Raw genomic sequence first — 21,590 nt, forward strand, 5'->3', positions numbered from 1 at the left:
CGAAGGCCAAGGAATTACTTCTTTCCCGGACCAGGAAGCAGCATGAGGTTTTGCTGGGGTTTTACCAGCTTGCTCATGAAGATGCGGTAGCCTTTTTCCTTTGGAACAAGTGCTGTAAGGGATGAGCCGCTGCCTGCTCCGATCTTTGGGCAGCAGAATTCAAATACACAATCACAGCGGTCATTGCTACAGGGACACTGATATTGTGGGCTGGTGGGTGGAGGACGATTTGTCCCAGCAGAGCTAGTTGAGCATTTATGCAGGCTTCGGGCGGGTGGAATGAGGCTGACAGCAGCAGGCTCATCTTGTACTGGGAGCTACTTTAACATCACTGGCAAAAGCTCAGAGGTTTGCTGGCAAGACTCAAGGATGAGCAGGGAAGCATTCAAGGCTGTCCCAATGGAGGGCAAGTTTTGCTGGTTAAAAAAACCAACCCAATTTTGCAAGGCCTTCACTGAAGAATCCTAAAAATCTGAGCTTGTGGGGCTTTTTTCCGGCCACGACCGACAAAGGCCAGAACAAATAGCCGATTGCTCACCCTTTGCCTTTGCCACGTCTTTGCACGATTTGCTGATGATTCAGATTTTTCCGTGGATGAGCCCTCCAGAGCTCTAGTTCAAAAGAAAAGATTTTATCTTCCTTTTAGACTCCCCAAGCTCTCTCCCCAAATGACTGGAGTTAAAAATACAAGGGACACCCTGCAGCCATTTGACGTAAACTACAAATAATCCCCTTCCAACTCACTTAAGGAAAAGAAAATGGATTGTCACTGTTATTGAGAAAATCAGTCACTTGGCACACTAGGCAAAACGAAGATTAATTGCACATTCTTCCCGGATGGTTTCAGTGCAGAGGTGGGCGGGGGGAAGAGGCCGAGGAGGAAAGACTAGAGAGACACAGCATTGCAAGCCAGCTTCAACAGAGTAATCCCAGGATATCACAGACAGGGGATCGCTGGCGTGAGGCTCTGGCCTTATTCCTGCTGATCTCCCGGCATCTACGGAAAGTAGCTTCTTGGAAGCGGTTTCTGGCATCTGGAAGAAACGCCACTCCTACACCCTAGGAGACAGGAGTCTGGCTTCAGTGCTAACTCCTGGGCTGCAGGTTAACAGCACATGAAAGTAACCGGATTTAATTATGGAAATTGGGGGAGGAAATGGGCAAAGTGGGTACAACTCCACCCAAGTTTTGATGTAAACTTATTCTGCAGCCTCCAAATGCTGAAGCACCATCTATGGGCAAGACGGGATGGGCGCTGAGCTATCCTACAGCCCCGTGTAGCTTCTCGCGTCGGTAGTCTTCTCACGGAAACATAAATGCTTCAGACTGTGGGCCCATGCTGGATCTGGAAGAGCTCTGCACTGCGGTAGCACATCAGTTTGGGAGTCATGGAGGTACAGGGCCTGCCTGAACCTAGGTTACATAGTGGGTTTTTAGAAGTTGGACTCAATGGAGGATGGAGACTTGGGGTCACTGCCCTTTCCCATGTGGCAGTGAAGGATTAGGTCCTCCTGCAGAGACCTTACACCAACTTACTTAACTTTCTTTTGGGGCTTTTAAAAGCTCTCATGCCAATGTGTCTTAGCACAAGTTTCTTGGTGCTGATGGGTTTTCGTTAAGGCTCCAGCTCCTGGAATCACATGCTCACAAGCCAATCTCACGGTTTTAAAAATCTGTTTCTAACCCACGGTGTAGCAGAAAAATGTTGGGAAATGCAACCATGGTGCCCTGTAAGGCTCAAGATCCACAAGATTATATACAACTCCCCCCTCCCCTGTCCTTTTTTTGTGATATATGTTTATATAATCAGTTATTGAGGACATGACTCATATAGACAAGGCCAGAAAAGAATTAAATGCGTTCGATGTGTTTATGTCCCACACTCTCGTGTTGCTTGTGTCAGCCCCCAGAAGGTCCCAACCTGTTCAGTTTGGGGATGGGAAACTTTCTGGAAGTGATTGACTTGATGTCGGTACTAACTCACTCCTCCACGGTGGCGCCGGGGGTGTCAGGCCATTAGATAACAGTTTAGGTGTTGGGCGCCGATATTGCTGAAGAATCCTAGGGCAGTCTTTTTGCAGGAGCTGGCATGCTAATGGTAGTGCCTTGGCTAGCTTCCAGTCCAGTAGTTACACTTTGCCTATTTAGAAATCCTCTGTGGCTTCAACGGGGACAGGATATGCTTATTTTCTGCTGCGTAGAGCTACACGGCTATGCCCTGGGAGAGAGACTCTGGAGCCGGGAGGTAGTGGGTGTTGTACAAGGCATGAGGCTTGCTGCTTGTGTTGGGCAGAGGAGACTTTGGCACCTCTCTTGTCCTAGGCAGATCCCTTTGGGAGGATGAGAGGCCCCTGTATTGCTGAATCCTTTGGACTCCCTGGGCATATATACACCCTGCTTGCGCTGTGCAAATGCATCAGAAACTGTATAGATAAAGCAGAACACAGCTTGGGGGAATGGGGACAGAAGCAGATGTGGAGGGGGCAGGTGCTTAAAGGACCCCAGGGTCCCCAAAACCCATTAGCGTAAGCTATTTCATGGTCTTTGCTTGCCCCTTGGGCAGTCTTCATCTGGTTTCCTGTTGGACAGGCAGCCACATTTATAAAGGCCACTAATGCAAGGAGCAAAGGAGTCCTTCACATGCCCTCATCTCCCTTGGGTGGAAAGATTTACGTATAAGAGGTCTGGGTGTCTGTGCCAGCTTGGCAGAGACAAAACATTGAGCTGGGGCCATCCAAAACTGAAGCTATGAGTCTCAGCAGCTTGAGCTAAAAAGCTAGGTGCGCTGCCTTGAAGTCCTAGCCGAAACTTTTCCTCCGATGACTGGGCACAGAGGGGAACATGCAACCCACTGGCTAGTGCCTGACATTTGTACTGCCTGTGTTGTACATAAAGACAAATGTCCGTGCTGTCCAGAGTCCCAAGCAGGAGAAGTGCTGCAGCCTCCTCACAGCCACGAGGGAGGTAGGTATTGCCATTCAGGCGTGTTCAGGTACCGCAGGGGGAGCGATCGGGGGCAGCAGGGCAGGCCCTACAGGGAGAGGCGACGGGACCTGAACCTGTTCAGCCTCCACAAGAGAAGGCTGAGGGGGGATCTCGTGGCCTGTTACAAACTAGTCAGGGGGGATCAGCAGGCACTGGGGGAGTCCCTGTTCCCCCGAGCACCGCCAGGAGTGACCAGGAATAGCGGTCACAAGCTGGCAGAGGGCAGGTTTAGGTTAGATATCAGGAGGCACGACTTCACGGTCAGGGCGGCTAGGATCTGGGACCAATGTCCAAGCAAAGTGGCGCTGGCTCCTTCCCTGGGGGGCTTTAAGACAAGGCTAGACAATCACCTTGCTGACCCCAGTACTCTTTCCTGCCAGGGCAGGGGGTCGGACGTGATGATCTGCTCAGGTCCCTTCCGACCCGACCAACTATGAAACTATGAGTGTTGACAGTCCCAAGCCCCAAGACAGCCGGATCACACAGCAATCCGTTCACTTTTCAAAGCCTTTTTTTTTGTTTTTAAAGGAATGGAAATTTAACTCACAGACCGCCGAGGCTTCGGAGAGCAGCTGGTTCAGAGCTCAGACGGGGGGCACGGAGAAGGGGTAAAGGTAGCCCTGCGACCCTTCGTCCCCCAGCGCAGGGCCAGAGCCGTCCGAGCTCCTGGCAAAGTGCCGAAGGATTTTCTCTCCCTGAGCTGCTGTTAAGTAATTAAACTTGAGCTCTGAAAAGATCAATTGGAAGAAAAAGAAGGTGCTTAAAGGGCTAAAACTCCCAACACAATCCCCCGGTTGGGTGTTAAACCAGTAGATTGTCGAGATAAACATTTATTAAGATTAAAACTAGGAAAGCCAAGCTGCAGGGCAGGCAGAACCTCACTAAATCCTTTCCTAGTTCCCTGAAAAGGAACCTGTTTGTAAGAAGAATTAGGCCTTTTGATAAAACACATAATACCTGCTGGAGCCCTCTGGCTTCACCAAACACCGTGCTGAATAATCCTGAAAGCAAACGGAGATGAAGATCCACGGAGAACAAAAGAGAAGCTTCGCCAGCTTTGGAAAGCAGCTTTGAGCTTGAAATGTCATATTTAACCAAAAGCGAGCATCAAAGGGCAAGTGTTTATGGTGAAAGGCTTTCACCCACCCAGGGACCGTGGCTATCAAAGCCCTAGAAGAACGGGCCACATGGCTGAGCAGCAGCGCACGGGAGACTGCGACTGCGAGATGCATGGGGCCGTGGGTCCCAGGAGCAGCATAGTGCCAATAGTCACGGGTATGGTGAATGCATGGGTCCTCTGAAACTGCGAGGAGTGCGGTGGGGAGACTGGGCTCCGCTCGAGATTAAAGCAGAGAGCTGAAATGATTAGAAAGAGAGAGGGCGGAAAGCCGTGGTACAGGATGGAGGCGACGGCTGTGGGAGATTGGAAACCGAATGAAGTCCTAGGACCGAGGATGCAAGAAACCAAGGCAATTGGGTGCTAAATGCAATATTTACAGCCAGTGACATGAATAGAAATTTGCCACTGGGCTGGGAACAACCTTCGGAGTCAAAGTCCAGTGCCCAGGATCCCAGACAGCCATGTAATAAGATTCCCTTCTTAAACCTGCCAAATAAACAGTGTTAAGTAAGAGGCACTACAAAAAAAAAAAGCTTAGCTAGTCAGGGTTTATGATCACAGAGCAGGACATGTGGGAGACCTGGGTCATCCTGTTCATTGATTTTTTTCTTTTTCTTTTTTTAAGAGCAGAAATCTTCCTTAAAGTTAACAGAGTTCAGCTTAATCAATAGTGTGCTCCGGTCCCACAGTAATTGCTTGCATGCAGTGAAGTTGCTGTGCTGCCTGGGTGCGGGCGGGGAGAGAGAAAGGCAGCAAACAGGAGGAGTTTATTCACACCCAGATTGGCTGGCAGGAGAAATCCGTTTTGGATCAGGCACCCGGGTGCTAATCGCCTGCTCAAATGTCACAGAGCTCGGAGTAAATTCCAGTAGCTGATACACTTCCTAGTTACAGTCTCTATAGCAACCACATCCTTCAGTATCCATGCACATGGCACATCACGTGATGGGACCTGCCGTGGGTAAGGTCTGGCGAGTGGCCGTCTCCTCCGGGGCTGGGGTACGCTGTGCGAGGGCAAGGCTTGTTGGCCTGTGCCTGGGTGGTACCACTCCTGTGCAATGCCCGTTGACTTCAAGGGAGTCCTAGCGCTGCAAGACATCGGGCAAGGGCTTATGTCGGAAGTCGGCTTCTCCCCCTGCAACCGCCCGCCCTTCCTCGCTGGGATGAGCTGTGTGCGGTTCACTTCCGTCCCTGTTGCCAGACCATCCTCTGGTCCGGTGTTCAAAGACAGTCTCTGTTGCAAGGCACACTGTGGTCTCCACGAAGGCTTTCCAGGACTCGGAGTGGTGCCATGCACATTGTCCCATTGCTCCTCTCCAGCCATGTAGCTCAGTCCTGCAATCTCTTTTCCTAGCAGCAGAGCTGAGCACGGCTGGTTTCATGGATGCTTCCTTGCAGGGGGCAATCTGCAGGGCTGCACAGAGCCCTGGTTTCCTCGCTGTAATGCACTATAGTCTAAGGATGAAGCGTCTCACTTGTGTTGCTCTCTCCTTCCGTTCTCCCAGTGCCGCGAGTCACGTTCCATCTGTCATCTGCAAACCTGCCTCTGTGAGGTCTGTGACTTCAAGATGCTCCCTTCAAACACAATGTATTGTATAATATTCCAGTTGTATTGTATAATATTTCAGTGCAATCTCCCTAAACAGTTGCATGTCTCTTCTGTATTTTCCTTTCCCATCGCTGCTGATTACTAAGTTATTTATGCATAAATAGAAGCTGTCTCCTCTATAATTTGCTCACTTGTCTTTTTCTAATTTACTCAGCAATTGCATAGTCCGATGTTCCAGACAGCAAAACTGATTCCAGGGTAACGATGAGGCCTGGGGCTGTACTCGGTGTCTGGGAATCTGAGACCATACTGCTCTGGGTACAGAGCCTGTATCCTTGCCTAGTCTAATGGGCCATTGATCATTGGAAGGTATGACATCTTATGAAGGGCAGCAACTAATGCTATTCAGGAATAGAAAGCGTAGGAGTTTTACCTAGCCTTCGCACTTTAGTCATCCTTGATGGAGGAAAAAAACAAACCCCAAAGCTTTTTGATCACCCCATCTCACTTCCTGCTGCTTGAATTCAGACCTGTTTTTAGTAGTCATCTTTCCATTTAATTGGGTACTCGGGGTTTAGATTTCCAGATCATACGCAGCACTGGATTCCAGCTGATTTAGGTATCCATAATGGGCATGCGGGTTCCTAAAGTCGCTATACAACTAAAAGGAAGAAAAAGCCATGACAATAGGAATGACCTAATTTTTCATGGTGGGTGTTACCTAGTATGTTCAGTTTAAGGTCTGTGCCATTCAGTTTGCTTTCCTGACTGTACCCTATAGGAACCAAGCCTATAGGTGAGGCACTCATCCCAGGAGCAGTGAATCGGCTGTATTCATTTACAACAGGTTCCTAAAACACCGGCAGCACAACTAACAATAAGCATTTCTCTAAGTCATGCATGCCCATACATCCAGTTAAAGCAAACCTATAGGATTAAATGCAATATTACTAACAAGACAGTTTGTAATAATAAGCTACTGCTTATGTCAGCAGTAAGAAGAGGAGCTACAGCTGCTCAAGGGCGTTAAGAGGAGAAGATATTCAATTAGTGCCATGGGGCTTTTGTAGCTGATTTTGAACGTGGAAGGAGGAACCCATTTTAGATGGAGGCAGCAGAAGCACTGCATTTAAATGGCCCTCTAGGCTTTGGTGGAGATAATCACAGCTAAGGAGAAAAAGAAATGTTTAGTTAACCCAAACTTTCTTAATAGCAGTCAGCATTTGAAATGAGCCACAATGTAAGTGATATGCGAGCTGTAGACAGATACTGTCCTACCCTTAGCTCAAAAGCAATTGCATTTTGTCTGACAACCGTTGGCTCTAACATTCTTGAAATGCAACTTGAAATACCCGAGAAAAGACTTTGACAACGAGATTTCCTTTTTCATGCCTATTTGAAATGGCCTCCTTTGTACCAGTGATGGGCACTGTGTGTGTGTCATGTTCATTGTTCTCTCCTTATATTCAGGTAGTCGGGTTCTTCCTTGCTGGAAAGACGCTTACAAAGAAGGAGCAGAATACATTATAGATTTAAAAAAAAAATCAGGCCACGTTATTTAACAAGGGCTTTGTCAGATGCTTCATTCTCATTCACTTAACTATTAGCCACTTTTAAAAAGACAAGTTGGCTTTGTCCTTTTTCAAAGAACTCACATTTTACAACTTGTCAGGGCAGAAAATCCCTTTGATACAGCTGAGTACAAATGATTTCAGGTGCAATTAAACTTCTCCGAGCCATTGTCTTAGGCTGCTGATCAGAAGAGGAGTTGCTCGGTTTTGAATTTCCAGCAGCGGATCAAACCAGTCCCTTGCAACCAGCATCTCCGGTGCTGTTGAGCACAGCACTGTACTGAGATGGGGAATTCTTCCTCCCCTGGAAAGTTTCGGGGCCTGCAGAAAGGTTTCACTGTTTCGTGCCAGGGTTTGGTTTACTACTGAAATGACCTGACTCAGTTTGTCCTAGAGCTGCACCTGAGGAATTAGCACATCCCAGCCAGGTCTAAATGAAACCCAACGTTTGCTCTGTCTGAAAAGATCGCGAGCCCCACCGATCTCAGAAAATAACCTCTGATAGGAGAATATGGAAGTTGCTTTTCTCATAGCTGTGCCTTGTGAAGGATCGTCACCTTACCGTACAGATCGGGATATCCTATAACCCAGACTGCAACCGTCAGTCCGGGGTGGGGGATATCACTCAGATGAATTTTCTGTAAGACTTAGACTAGTTGTTCTTTAGCAAGTATCATTTGAAGCAGGAAGACAAGAACTTTTATCCCCAGGAGGATATCATCAGGAGCTTTACAGGGGATGTTTGCAAACATTTTAACATTGAAATTACACTATACTCGGCCGTTGGCAATGCAGCGTATCTGCAGATGTGCCCCAGAAGTCTCTCTATTAAGCTGCAAAGCAAGTAGCATAAGACCCTAAACAGTTATGAGTGAGCAGCGGTGGCCTTCGGGTTGTTGGGGCCCTGGGCCAGAGAGTAATTTGGGGCTCCTTAGAGGTTCAATTTTGATGACCTAAAAGCAAGCCAGACATTTTCGATTTCAAGTTCGCTTTGCCCTATCCATGAAACTGCAATGAAAGTCTCTTCGTACAATATTGATCATACAGCTATTCAGTGTAATTAATTTTAATTTTTATAAAGTGCAGGGTCCTGGGCGGTCACCCGGCTTGCCCTCCCCTAAGGCCGGTACTGCACTGTGATAGAAATAAGTATCCAGGCAAACACGTTTCAGCCTTGGGATCAATTGTGCCATGGAAACTGGTTGACACGGTTCGCACCTCCAGAAAACCTCTGTCACAGTGTATTGCACTGAAAACCGGGTACAACGCTTGGATTGGAGCATGCTGGAAAAAAAGGAAGAACACCCAGAGGTCCTGATTTCTTCACATGCCCATCTCGCGTACCCCAGACTTAGATGAAACAAGGTCCTTTAAGCAAGTTGTGAAGTTTTGAGGTTTTCAGTAGGCTCGAGGCCAGAGTTTGAGGCAAACATGAAGAAGGAACTGTAAGAAAAGCAGAGCCCCCGGTAGAAGTAGTGCAGACATCTGTGATTGCAAGGCTAGCTTTTTAGGAGCTCCTGTGTTCACTGGAAACAAATGTTTAAGAAACAAAGCAAAACCAACAAAATGGCCAGAACAACACACTGGGCCTTTCCCAAGACTCGGAGAAGTGCATGCACGTGGGTTTTAAACATAGTTTCTCCATGGCACGTTACAGTACTCCCTTCCTCTGAAGCCTTTTAAATTTATGGGACATCTCAATTTTATAATTATTGTTATCATTGTTATTACTCATCTTTTTTTTTTCCTGTCCCTTTTTATAGTTCGTCGCAGGCCTATCAATCATTTTTAATAACTGTTTACAGCGTATCATCAAGTCTTGCATAACATTCGCATGACTTCTATCAAGCGACTCCGAAATCAGAAAGTTCTTCGGTGCGTGCTATTTTGGGGGTTATAAAACCCAGGGAACCAAGACGACACATTTTGTGAAGCAGCAACACGGCTCGATTAATGAGAGCTGGGCCTCGACATCTTCTGGAGCTTGCCGCGGGGGCACCCCACACTTATTTACAGCAGCTGGCTTCATGCAAGGGAGCTGCGCAATGCAAGACCAACCCGTCAAACACCTATGACCTGGTCGAGCATTTGCTCTTGTGAGTAGCCCCATCGCCAGCAACGAGACCATGTTGCAGGCAGGAATTCCTACCTCCACCCAGCCGGCTAACCCTGGTTGTTGCCCAGGCAGTGTTATTCCTAGCACGATGCTTTGAGAACAGGCTCTCTCGGGGCTTTCTGGCACCCAGGCCCTCAGCCCCAGCCAAAAATGGGAAGCACAAAGAATCAAAAGCATGAAAAATAAAGGGAGGACACAACCCACTAAGCAAAACTTTCCAAAGCTTAGAAAAAAAAAGCTCCGCTTCAGCCCTAGCCAAGGGCATTTGGGGAGTGGCGGGGAAGGGTCCTGTTTCCATCAGTACTGATTCATTTTGAGAAGTTGAGAGGGTGCCTTGCAGGCTCACACAGAGGGAAAGCAGGATCGGGACAGTTTCTGCGCCAGCCTATGTAGTATGCGCCCTGATTTTACAGAAGTGCAACGGGGGACCGTGGTCCTTGCCCTACAAAACTTACTACTTCCTCTTCCTTGTGGGGAAGCTTCCCTAGGGTCCAAGAGAGGTGTGATTTTACATTTCCTGTAGGCCTGAACTCATTTCATTCCTTCAGGTAAAAAAAAAAGGAGGGGGAACCCAGAAAAAATAGGAAATGTGCTTTTGCAGCTGAATCAGCCACATGAAGTGGTTTTGAAGAGGCTGTTTCCTTCTTTGCAATGTCCCCATTCATTGGTGTATTGGCTGGTTGGCAGCGGACAAGGACTAGGAAGCTGTGCTTTCTGCATGGCAGTGGCAGCTGGCCCAGCAGTGGCCAAGCCATCCTTGTGCCCTCTCTAAGGCTAATGCCCTGCTCATCCACTCTACGCTGGCAGAGAAATGGGTTATATGTGATTGGTAACAATGCATTTCCAATCTTTTAAACAGCTTATATATTTTTTCTTTTTAAATCTGTTGATTCCCCGCCCGCTTCCCTTGGCCTGACAGCAACCTTCACTTGAAAACTAGCAAGGTGTTGGGGTTTTTTTTGGTGGCTGGGGGCTGTGGATAACGATCCGCTGGAAAGGAGGAGGTGTGCTGGCAGGCAGGTTTGCAGACAAGTGAGAGGTGCCAGCAAACGCTCTCTGCTACCAGATGAACTCTGGGGATTCCTCTGATAGTTGGCCGAGCTGCACAAGACATCGAAGCATCAGGCTGGAAACAGCAGAGAGGCCAGGAAGAAGCAGGCCCGCTCCTGGTCAGAGACGTGCTTGTCAATCTGGGATGCATTCGGGCCGGGAATGGCGAGGTCTGGTGGGTGCGCTGGGTTGGGTGGGCAAAGAGGCAGGAATCGGTGAGCAGGAGCCTGCCCCATTGCAAGTTCATGTGTCCTTGTGCACAAGTACTCTTTTTCCTGGCTGCAGGGAGAGGCCTCCTGCCCCCACGATAGCCATCTCTGTCCTGTGGAGAAGCTCTCACGCCATCATAGCTCTGCTTTCCATCCATCCCTGCTTTCTCCCCGGGGAGAAGCAGCCAGAATCAGCTTCTGCCTTTCCTTCATGGGGGAGCCCCACGGTGGTCCTGTCTCCCAGACACGTGCTTCCGGCGGGCTGCAGCCAGCTGGAAGCAGAGGAGAGACATGGCTCTGGTGGAGATCATCTTGTCAAGTCGCTGCCCCAAAGACAGTGCCAGGCGACTGGTTGTACTTCTCAATCTCCTCCGGGTTGCTGGTGTTTTGCCGATGAGATCCGTGACCTGACTCGTCCGTTAGGAGCGCTCTGACGCCGCAGTGGTAGGCGTAAAGTACCCCAGTAGGAGCAAGGACGGCAGAGAGTCTGTGCTGCGTGAAGGCGGGTACTCGTGCAAGTCACCCCCCGGATACTTCAGAGGTGCGGATGCTCTCTCAAGATGCCACTTGGCAGGAGTGCTGTGATGCTGGTGGCTGGCAGCTGTCCTGATTCGTATCAGACAAAAAGCTCATGTTCTGCAGGGATGCTTTAAACAACCTTTTGGCATTGCTTCCTCCAGGGATGTTTTATACCAGGGTTCAAACTAAATGGAAATTAGCTTTCCGCAGTTGTTTTGCCTCCATCTTGGTCTCAAATGTGCTGACATGCAGCAAATTGCCCCTGGTATTTTTAAATTTTTGCAGGGAGGGTTGGCTTTCTGCCTCCCCAGAGCTTCCCAAAGCCACAGGCCTTAGTAACTAGTTGTTTCAGCTGCCCAGATGCTGCAAATCAAAGGGGGATCCTTTGTGCTGGTGTAGAGGCTGAGTAAAGACAATTTTGCAGCTCTATGGCTGGACATTGTTTTTTTATTTCTTTATTGCTCTCCCTTGTTTCTGCTTGTGGCAGTCGTGGTGTAGATGTAGGTGACCCAGCTACATCTGAGGTTGCTGGGATTCACCTGGCCTCCCTTGATTCAGTCTCTTCCCCAGTCCTCCGATTCCCCTCTGCACCCTGTAGGCACTGACTTTGGGTCCTGCTTATGGACAACCCCGCTGGGGAAAAAGGAAACTTCCTACAATTGCAAAAAGTCCAGGGGTTGTGAACCCCCGTTCTGTATTTCTCAACTCGCTCAAAGACCGAACTTCAGCTCCATGCAGCACTTTGCTATACATGCTCCGAGTACAGCAAGAACTAACTCCCGTTCATCCAACAGCTGGAAGAGACGTGGGCAGGGATCCAGCTGCTGACAGCAATTTCAGCTAGTAACCATCAGGCCCCTTTGGAGGATGGAAAACAAGTGTCCTGTGAAGATAAATCAAGCTGGGATCACAGAACCTCAGTGGCCTCTAGTGGCTGCAGAATAAAGAGCCAAGAAAAGGAGGGGGAAGGTTACAGCTATTGCAAAGATGTTGGGAAAGAGAGAGGCTGCCCAAGAGGTGGCTCTGCTTTGGGGTCCAGACAACTGGGTTTGGGGGGCGGGGGGCAGGAGAGAATGGGATAAGGCTGAAAACATCCCCGCTCGAAGCACGGCTTCTTCTTCAGGTGCTCAAGGCTCCTGTGATTCTGGTTATCCGGCACGTTGGAGATGTGGCCGCGCCACATCGCTTTGGAACGGGAGGGTGGGAAATCTGCAACTCCATGAAATTAGGTCTTGCCAGCCTCTGGTGGTAGCTTCATTGGTGAGCTTTTGGGGACCAAATTCTACATCCACAATCATCCCCAGTGTCACTGCAGGCATGAATGTGGCCTGGGTTCACTTCCAGTCTTGGGTCAGATTAGAAAAAAAGAGGGGGGCACCAAGCTTTGCCCTCAAAGGAACTCCACCTGCACCCATACCGTCTCCCTAACTGGGGCTTGGCTTTGCCTTTGTGAGGCTCATCCCTGCTACTGGGGCCCTCATCTAGGCCCCCCTTCAGGGGCACTTCATGGCCTGCTGGGCCTCCCCTTTGAATCAGGAGCTGGGAGGGGGTGCCCAGGCACTGACTCTTCCACGTCTAGTCACTCACAGCAGTCTTGCTCCCATCCCGTCCTCCCCCTCCTTTCCTACCCGCTTCAAAGAGCAGGGAAATAATGGTTTGCATGTCGACAAGCAGGATCCCAAACTCTCCTGAGACGCACGGGGCCGTTCTCACCTCTCGGGGTTTCAGAGCCTGGCACTGCAGACGACAAACCATCCCACGTGCAGCTGAGGCCCAGCCTTGCCCCTACCCGCCTCTCGCTGCGAGGTGAGCTCATGTGCCTCGTCTGTGCTCGGCCACCTGCGTCCTCCAGACACGGGGGCAGGAGTCGGTGGGCGAAGGACTGTAAAGGCGCGTGTGTTCTGTCGGGAGGTCGTAAACCTCCCTTTGAGCCATCGCTGCAAACTGGGAACGTGGTTAGGAGATTATAGAAGTGACCCAACCTGAGACAGGAGCTTTTTTACCTCTTCCTTGCAATTCTTGCCTTGGTGAGATCTCTGTATGTGCCTCGTTAGAAAGACACAGGAAAGTGGGTCAACTTTGAGTCCAGCGAGCAGCCCAGCATCCACGGGCTTCTCTGACCTCCTGAGTCCGTAACAGCAGGGTGGGCATCGCAAGAGAGGCCCCTCCTGAGACGTCGGGCTGCTGCTTCTAGTTTCCTGTCTAAAATCAGATAGAAATACTGAATTAACTCTTCTTCCACCCTTTTTCACCTCGGATGTTAAGGGTTTCCATTGTCATCCCAGCTGGAAATACAAGCTGCCCAGTTATTTTAATTGCACTTCATCTGAACAAGCTTCCCCCTAGACTCTGCATGACTGCCTTGCGACCAGCTTTTCAGGTACACCGTGCTCTCGCATGCACCGGCCCTGATGTTGCAGAGAGGAAATTCCTTTCCCCTAAAAGCTTTTGTTTCCTAGTATTCTTCGCTATCGGGGTGTTATTGTTTGGCCCGCCAAGCATTGCCCATCACAGCCTATTCACACTCTCAGCAGCCTACAATTACAGAGTCACAAAGGAAACTTCAGAGAAACCACATGCTATCAAATCCCCTGGAAAGAAATGTCATGAGCAGACTATTGTGCCCTGTTTGCACCCCACCATCATTTCTAATCTCTCCCACAGTGACACCTGCATCCTTTCCCTTTCGATGCCTGCTGGTCTCCCGGTTGAGCCTTACCCATTTCTCCCATTGCCCACTTCCATCCATCTCCACTGCTTCCTATATTTCTTCCTTGTCATTCCTGAGCACTCTCTTTGGGTTTCAGCATCCTCTTCTGGGTGCTCCTGGTCTCCATCCGTTCCTGGTAGATCTTTCACATCTCTCCATGCTCCAAGTTTCCTGCTCTGCTCACCCTTGCTTCTGTAACTCACCCCTCAGCTGGCAGTCCCTCTAATAGTGTGATGACCTCCTTTTTGATGAGATTAAGTCAAGAGGGATTGGCTTCATGGCAAGGACTGGGCTGTCTTTCCCCAGTCCATTGGCTTGGTGAGGGCAGCCACACAAGGCTGCACACCCGATGCCCTACTGTACGGCCTCAGCTTCATCTTTGGTAGGGCAGAGATGATGGGTCACCAAACTTAGCCGATGCCCTCACTTGCGATGTACAAAGAAAGGAGGAAGAATATGGCTTGATTGTCCAGGCATATCATAGCCTGGATGGTGGAGGGAAATGGCAACAGTTTTAAGAACCAAGAGGAAGTTAAGTGAGATCAAAAGAACTTTTGTTAGACTATTCAAGACCATTTTTTTGGTAACAGTTAGTAAACTTCATGGATTAGCTAACATTTTGGAGGGATGAAGGTGATGTGAAAGATTCCTTAACAGCCCCTCCAAGCCCCAACTTCATCCATTCAATTTAGGCGCGAGAGCTAATAAATCTCTTTCCAGCAAGAACACCCATACGCGTTTCCTCGAACACCCCCAGAGCTGATATTTCAAGAGGGTAAAACAAGCCAAGCATTTTCATTATAAATAAGGCCAGCAATCAAAAGTGCTCTTCATATCAGGGCTCCTTTATGCAGCAGAATAGGAGCTATAAATAGGTACCGCCAGGTTAACCCTGTGCCTACAGCTAGCTTTCAGCAGTATATTCGCACACTTTCCTTCTGGTCATTGAGGGTGATGGAAGTGCTGCTCAGTGGCATTCATATGGGATTTGCACTTGCACCAGAAGAAGATAGCGCTGATGACATTTATACCACTGACCAGTCTCTCCCATTGAAGCCTATGGCAACCGGATCAGTCCCATATGCCTTGACTATTGATTGCTGTCTTGCACTGAGCAGCACACCCCAGATTAATACTGGACGAGCCCATCCAGACAGACTTAAGGACCCCACGAGGAGGAGGAGGCCTGATTATTTCTTCCTCTTTCCTTCCCACATCAGGTAGCTGGAGCTGACCGTGCCGTGCATGGAAGTTCCTCCTGGATTTCCTGGGATAACCCTATAAATAGACTTTAAACTCTATCTGCTGCAAATAGGCTCCACTGTCCATTCAAGAAAGAACCAGGCCCAGCATGGCAGTCCCTGGGACAACTTCTGGGAGCAGAAAGTCCTTCAAGTCCATCTGCCGCCACCTTTTTAAAAACCCTCCTCTGCAGTGATGCTTGAGATGCTAGCAGCAGAAAATGTCCAGGCAGGTCCTGAGCCAGAAATATTGATGGGCTAAAGTAAAAGACTCTTATCCTCCATGTCTCCTGGTCTCTGGTACCACTTGTTTGCTTCCTATATCGTAAGCTCTTTTGGACAGAGACTTTGGATGGCACTTGGAGCCTTGGTCCTTGGGTGCTGCCATAGGAGAAGTAATAACATAAGCTGTGAATTAGGATGGAATTGGTGGATCCATCCTCTGAAAAAAACAGACTGGACAGCATTGTCCCATATGGGGTTTAGTCATCTATAACCCTGTATCTATAATGCCTTAAGCATTGGACAATCACCGTCAATATAAGTAAGTACAAGTGAACCGTGGAGGTGGTCAGAAACCAGCATTTCCATTCAACAAGATGCTTCAACATTGAACAGTTTGGTTCCAGTGCAGAAGGGAAAACTGAACTGTTTCTCAGACAGGAAATTCCTCCGGTTTATGATACGGCACTGTCACATTTAACGACCATCATGCTGCTTATGCAGTAAACATGCTTTTAATGACAAAACAAATCCAAACATTTAGCTATTATCAGAATGAGACATTATAAATGACTGGTTTAGACTGATTCACTCCATCCAAGAAGAGCACATACCAACTGCGGGGACTTCAACCCAAAAGCTTGCTAAATTTTTTCCCCCCGACTATTAAGTTGGTCTAATAAAAGATATCAGATTTACCCAAAGAACCTTGTTTGGTTTAGACTTGCTTTCCCCATCAGCAATTGTATGCGAAATCTAGAGTTGTCTGTGCGGTGTTTGGATTTCGGTGGATCTGTAGTTCCCAACTGGAAACTTCTCTGCCCCCCCCAATTTTTCTCCGGCCCTATTGAAAACCCTCTCACGGAAGAAGAAAGGAAAACAGAGGTCTGAGTCCTGAAGCCAAAGTAGAGTATTTCACAAGCAGGCGGTCTCGCCAGCTCTTGTGATTGCATCACAATATTTGATGTTTTTGTTTAAAGACCCAGCTCCCAGAATTGAACAAGCAGCTCAGCTTTCATGTTTAGAGAATTAAATTCCTAGCCCTTGGGACAGCAGAGAAAAGCTGCAAAATCCCTGAGCTAAGGGCCTCGGCACCAGAATAAATATATATATTTTTTCTCAAAATCTCATGAATTTAGGGGCCTGACTCCTGATTTTTGGGGTGCAGTCCACTGGGGAAAATTCACCACTGACCTCCCAAGCTCAGGTCCCTACCAACTTTCCACCACTGGACTTGACGTGGTGGTGAAGCGCTTTGCCTACTGAAGGACTCTGCTGTTGCTGTGTTGAATTTTATATGGGTCGCACTCCTACTTTGGTGATAGGAAGCAGGCTGAAAACCTCCGCCAGCCCTCCAATGACCAGCCCTGCTTGCTCTTCCAAGTCCTGAAGCACAGAAAGGAACTGCTTGCCGTTCTCCTCTGTATTATAAATAAATCATTTTTGCAGGAAAATGCTGGCCTAGTTTAGCACGTCCTAGTTTAGTGGCAATGAATATTTATTTCAGACTGTGCTACATTCAAAGCCTCGGCAGGGAGGCATCTTGGAACGGGTGTTTTGAATATTTAACCTGTTTATCTTTTTTTGTTCTGGTTTCTGCCTGGATTCCTTGAGCATGGCGGCTGAACGAGCGCAGTCCCAGCGGAGAAGAGACTTCCTGTCTCGATGCAACACACTGACCTCATTTTTGTATGAGTTATGTCAAGCTGCTACTTCTACAACTGCTGCCGCTGCTCCTCCAGCTGGGCGCTGTCCTGCAGACTCCCAGCACGTCCAAGGATCAAGGGAGGTGTCCGCTGCGCCGTGATGGCTCCTGGCCATACGAGGTGTTTGCATACCTGCCCACTAGAGAGACCCCAGGCACTGGCCCATCTAGGAAGGGGTCTAGAGCTGCAGAAGAGCAGCCTTCAGGTTCCTGCCAGCTCATGCCTGCCTCAGGTGCCCTTCTCCCCGGACCAGAAATGGAGACAGGAGCTCCCTGGCGCGTCGGAGAGAGATTGCATGCAGAGCGGGATGCAGAATCTCAGCTTGCAATTTGCCGTCGCAGGGTGCGAGGTGAGAAGCCCATGGGCAGAGTTGGCAAGGATATGCAGGGAGTGGAGCAAACAGGATCATGTCCTCCCCAAGGAGCCGGGGCGCTGTATCCATCCACAGCTCAAAACCCAAGGCGCGCAGAAGCAGAGTGTGCATGACCAGCGTGCATCCGCCCCTCTCACCCCCGATGCAGCAGTAGTTCACAGTGGCCAGGGGTCAGAGGGCCTGGGGGCCTGGGATTTTCCCCCTCAGCTCAACTGCACTTGGCTTTTCTTCTATCTGATCATAGTTTCTGTTTCCCCGGCTCCATTTAAAGAAGCTGTTCACCACTGATGTGCACTCACCTGGGCTGTGGGGGAGATTACAACAGAAGGAAGGAGGAGGGGGCAACACTGGCCAGGGCAGGGCAGATTGTGATCTGGGGGTCCTGATTTGATTTCCCCCTTGTTTGTGCTTTTGTTTCTCGGCAAGGAAGGCTGCATTTGCCAAAGTAGGAGTTCGCGGAGCCCAACAGAGAGCCTCAGTAATTAGCAGGACTTGAGTACAAGACGAGAGCAAGGCTGGAACCGGGCCGAAGATGCAGGTTCCTAGATGCACCTGCCTCAGCCTGGCCATTAAAAACAAAAAAAAAGTGATTATATCGTCTGCCTGGGTGAGATCAGTACTAGGCTGAGATGAGAGGCCTTGCTTCTCCTCCTACCTTGGACACAAGGGATCAGCGGCAATGGTGCCAGAAGCACCAGCACTTCATGATCTGTTCGGACGTTCAACCTCTCTGCTGAGGCCACCAGCCAGGGAGTCTGCGGCGCTTGCAAGACATGGACATCACTCTTCAAAGAAGACCACCAGCAGCACATCTTACCCAGGCTACGAAACCCCTGCCAACCGCCAAAGACCTGGTGGACCGGGCTTGGATCCTAATTGCTTGTGACTTAAAGAATGAAGGTTTCTGCTGCATGCTCCTACGTATAGGCGAAGGCTTTATATTTTTATACCTGGTTGCTATGCTGGGGGAGCTGCGCAGTGGAATTTCACAGGCGCGCACATACTTTTTAACCACCGTTCATGCTGGAGTTTCCACCAAAAACAATCGACCTCCTGCTTTCCTGACTATTAAACCGCAGCTGAAGCCCACAGGGTGCTTAGTTCATCCCTGCCTCCTCCTGCGCCTCTTCTGAAGGCACTTTGCTGGGAAGCAGGTGTGATTCCTGGCACGAGCCCAGTGGGCAGGGATGCTGCCTGCAGAAACGGGGGGGGCTTCAGAGACTCTCTCCCTTGCCCGACGGCTGGGCAGGTTCCAGGCAGCCGGGATTGCCCGTGGGCACGGGTGTGTGGTGTGATCAATGCTCCAGTCTGCGGCACCCTGTGATTATTAGGGGCTTCCCTCACCTTTGTGCTTTGTCAAACTGGGTGGACGAAGGTGGCTGCAGAAGGGAAAGCTTAGCCCGCTCACGGGCAACAAAAACCTCCCGCTTCCCTCCAGCCCCTGGTGGGGGACAGCCCTGGCGTGGAAGGCAAGCAAGGGCAGGAGAAGAGCGGTCCGAGTTACAGGAGCACTCGGCAACGTGCAGGAAGATAACTCGGGTGTCGGTGCCCCACTTGTTGGGCTGGTGTTCAAATACAAGCGCATCGGCATGTTACCGTGGCAACTTCCGCATCACGTGGTACCAATGTGCGAACAACATACAGCACCTCGGAGAGAAAAAGGTGGAAGGAAATGTCAGCTATGTTTTAGCAGGAGCAGTAACTTCAACTCCTGTTTTTTATCCTGGGACTGAGTCAGTGGCAAGGCATTCAGTTGCATATTTTATCTTGGTGACGTGCCGGCCCTGTCAAGAGCGATCTGAGAGATCCTGACATGTCACTGCTAGGCCAGCTGTATCATGGCACCCAGAAGTCACGTCAGGGCTGTAATTGTGCAAGGCCACGTGTACCATGGGAGCAGCCTGGTGCTCGATCTGTGTCCCTAAGTATGTCCAAGATGTAGACGGATGCCCCAGATGTGTTGTGACAGCTGTGCCCCGATAGTCCTGGCATCACAATGGAAGTGGGCCCGTGACCGCAACATTTGGGCAGGTTGGGAGCTGTTTGCAGATTAGGTCAGCGGAGATGGCTCAAGCCAGATCGCATGCGTAGCCTCAGGTCTAGCACTACCTGACAGCACCGTATCACCGGTGCGAGCGTGGGATCACGTTAGTGCTGACACGATCATCATGCATTCATCCACTCCGGCATCAGGGCTGTGTACAGTAAAGGGGCTGGGATAATAGTTAGCTGCCTGCTTAAGCCTTCAGCCTCAGCTGGCTCAGAGCAAACAGAGACACCAGGAGGCTTCTACACGCTTGCTGGTTTTGCTTTTGCCTGTCTCAGGTGGGTGATTTATGGGCATGGGATAAATTATTCACCTGTTGCAGGAGGGAGATGAGAGAGAAATCCCTTTGTGCATTTAAACATGAAACCGGTGGTGGTAATTTGTCTAGTCGCTGCTTTGCTCACGGGCACTAAAGCAGCTGTCATCGGATCCTGCATCTAAATCACAGCTCCTGCCCTGCAGAGTCTATGGGCACCTGTGCAGCTATCAGCCCTCCCTTCTGGCCCAGGTCTCCTGCAAAGCCGTGGGATGGGAGATCATAGGGGCCTTCCTTGCACTAAGAGAGCTCTAAGCAAATGACTAAATGGACTGTCCCTTACCAGGTGTGACCAGCTAACGGCATCTCGTCCCCTCCCAGCAGAGAATAGACCATGGGGGACAATCCAGCAAGCAGGAGGGAAGAAGGGAAGGATCCCCTCCTTCCCCCACTGGGGACAGGCAGGACAAATGCAATCAGCTGCATAATCATCTAAGGGAACTCAGCTGTACCCACCGTAATTGCAGGCTAAAAAAAGAGTCGGGCTATGTTTGCACAGCGCTGTTATTGCTTCGGTGGAAGCTGGGAAGGCAGAGATGGGGAAGCTGCCAGGTTTGACTGGCGTTTACCATGAGCTTAATAAATAGCAAAAAGAAAGAAACCAGCAGCCACCTCACAAAATACCCGTGGGAAATGCAAAGCACTTTCCACTTGGGGTTTCAAGTGCTCCAGTCTCCAGTCTGCGTTCTGCTCCCGCTGCCTCCTCCCAGACTGCTGGGGAACTGCCCCACGCATCCCAGAGAAAGCACTGCTGGCGTCCTGCCCCCTGCCCAAAGGCACACGTAGCACCGGATGCACAGGCGGGCAGCACCAGGGTTTGGATTACACTTGGACTCTTGGAGGGGCTACAAAAAAAATTAAACCAGTTCACTGGAAGAGCAATCCGATTGGAGACCACCCCCCAGGTTACGATTTTCAAATCTTACAGGGGGGGCTCTCATCTCTTATGGAGGGGGCTCAGCCCCGCGCAAGCTCTGCCATAATGCTCACCCTGTTCAGCACCATTCACATTAGCAAAAGGAAGACCAGGGAACATCGGGCTACAGCATCTGTCTCCCGCAATTTTGTTCCCCCACATCAAGCAGGGATATGATGCTGAGAGATATGATGTTGCCAAGAAATCCCTTGTAAAACAGTGCCATAGTACCTTGCCGCAAAGTAGATGCAGCCCCCCGGGATGGCTGCTGTCACAGCTTTCACAAAGGATGTCCAGAGATCGCACTGTGATTTTTTTTTTATCCACACCTGGTGATGCTGCTGAATAACCAAATGCTGCTACAGCTGGGAAAGGTCCAATATCTTTTCTCTAAAGAGCATCTGGAGCACCAATGAAGGATGACTTGTGCGGCTGTGGGAAGCTACGCAGCACGTAACACCCAGCCTAAGACCTCTTTCCCCACATCTCTTATGTATTTTTCATGTGAAGGGTGAGGGCAAGTCTGAGATCTAGCAAATAACCACGAGAGACACTCTTGTAAAGCCCATCATGACTACTCCCAGTTTAAACCAGTGAGAGACCAGAATCAAGCCCTTAAACCTCCATTTGTTGCAAATGGAAGGCAAGCTTTTCCAGGGCAGTGGACATCTCTGGCCATTATACTGCTCAGCCAAGGTTCGGTCTCTGCTGATTTCCAAGTCCTTTGCATGGATCTCCAGGCCATCTCTGAATACCGATGCCTTGCTAAATAGCTGACTGCTCTGAGGAGCGATCAATGATTCTCAGCAGAAGACGTTAAGTGGAATAACTGCATTTGAGTTCACAGAACAAAGCTGTCAGAAAATTGACAGATTCCAACCTTAAACAGGCTTCTTCCTTTGCTTGGTCGTGTTAGCAGCGAGCCTGATCAGAGCTAGTC

This window comes from Crocodylus siamensis, chromosome 12 (genome assembly GCF_052110815.1).
Source record: "Crocodylus siamensis isolate JL-2025a chromosome 12, ASM5211081v1, whole genome shotgun sequence".
Lineage (NCBI taxonomy): Eukaryota > Metazoa > Chordata > Crocodylia > Crocodylidae > Crocodylus > Crocodylus siamensis.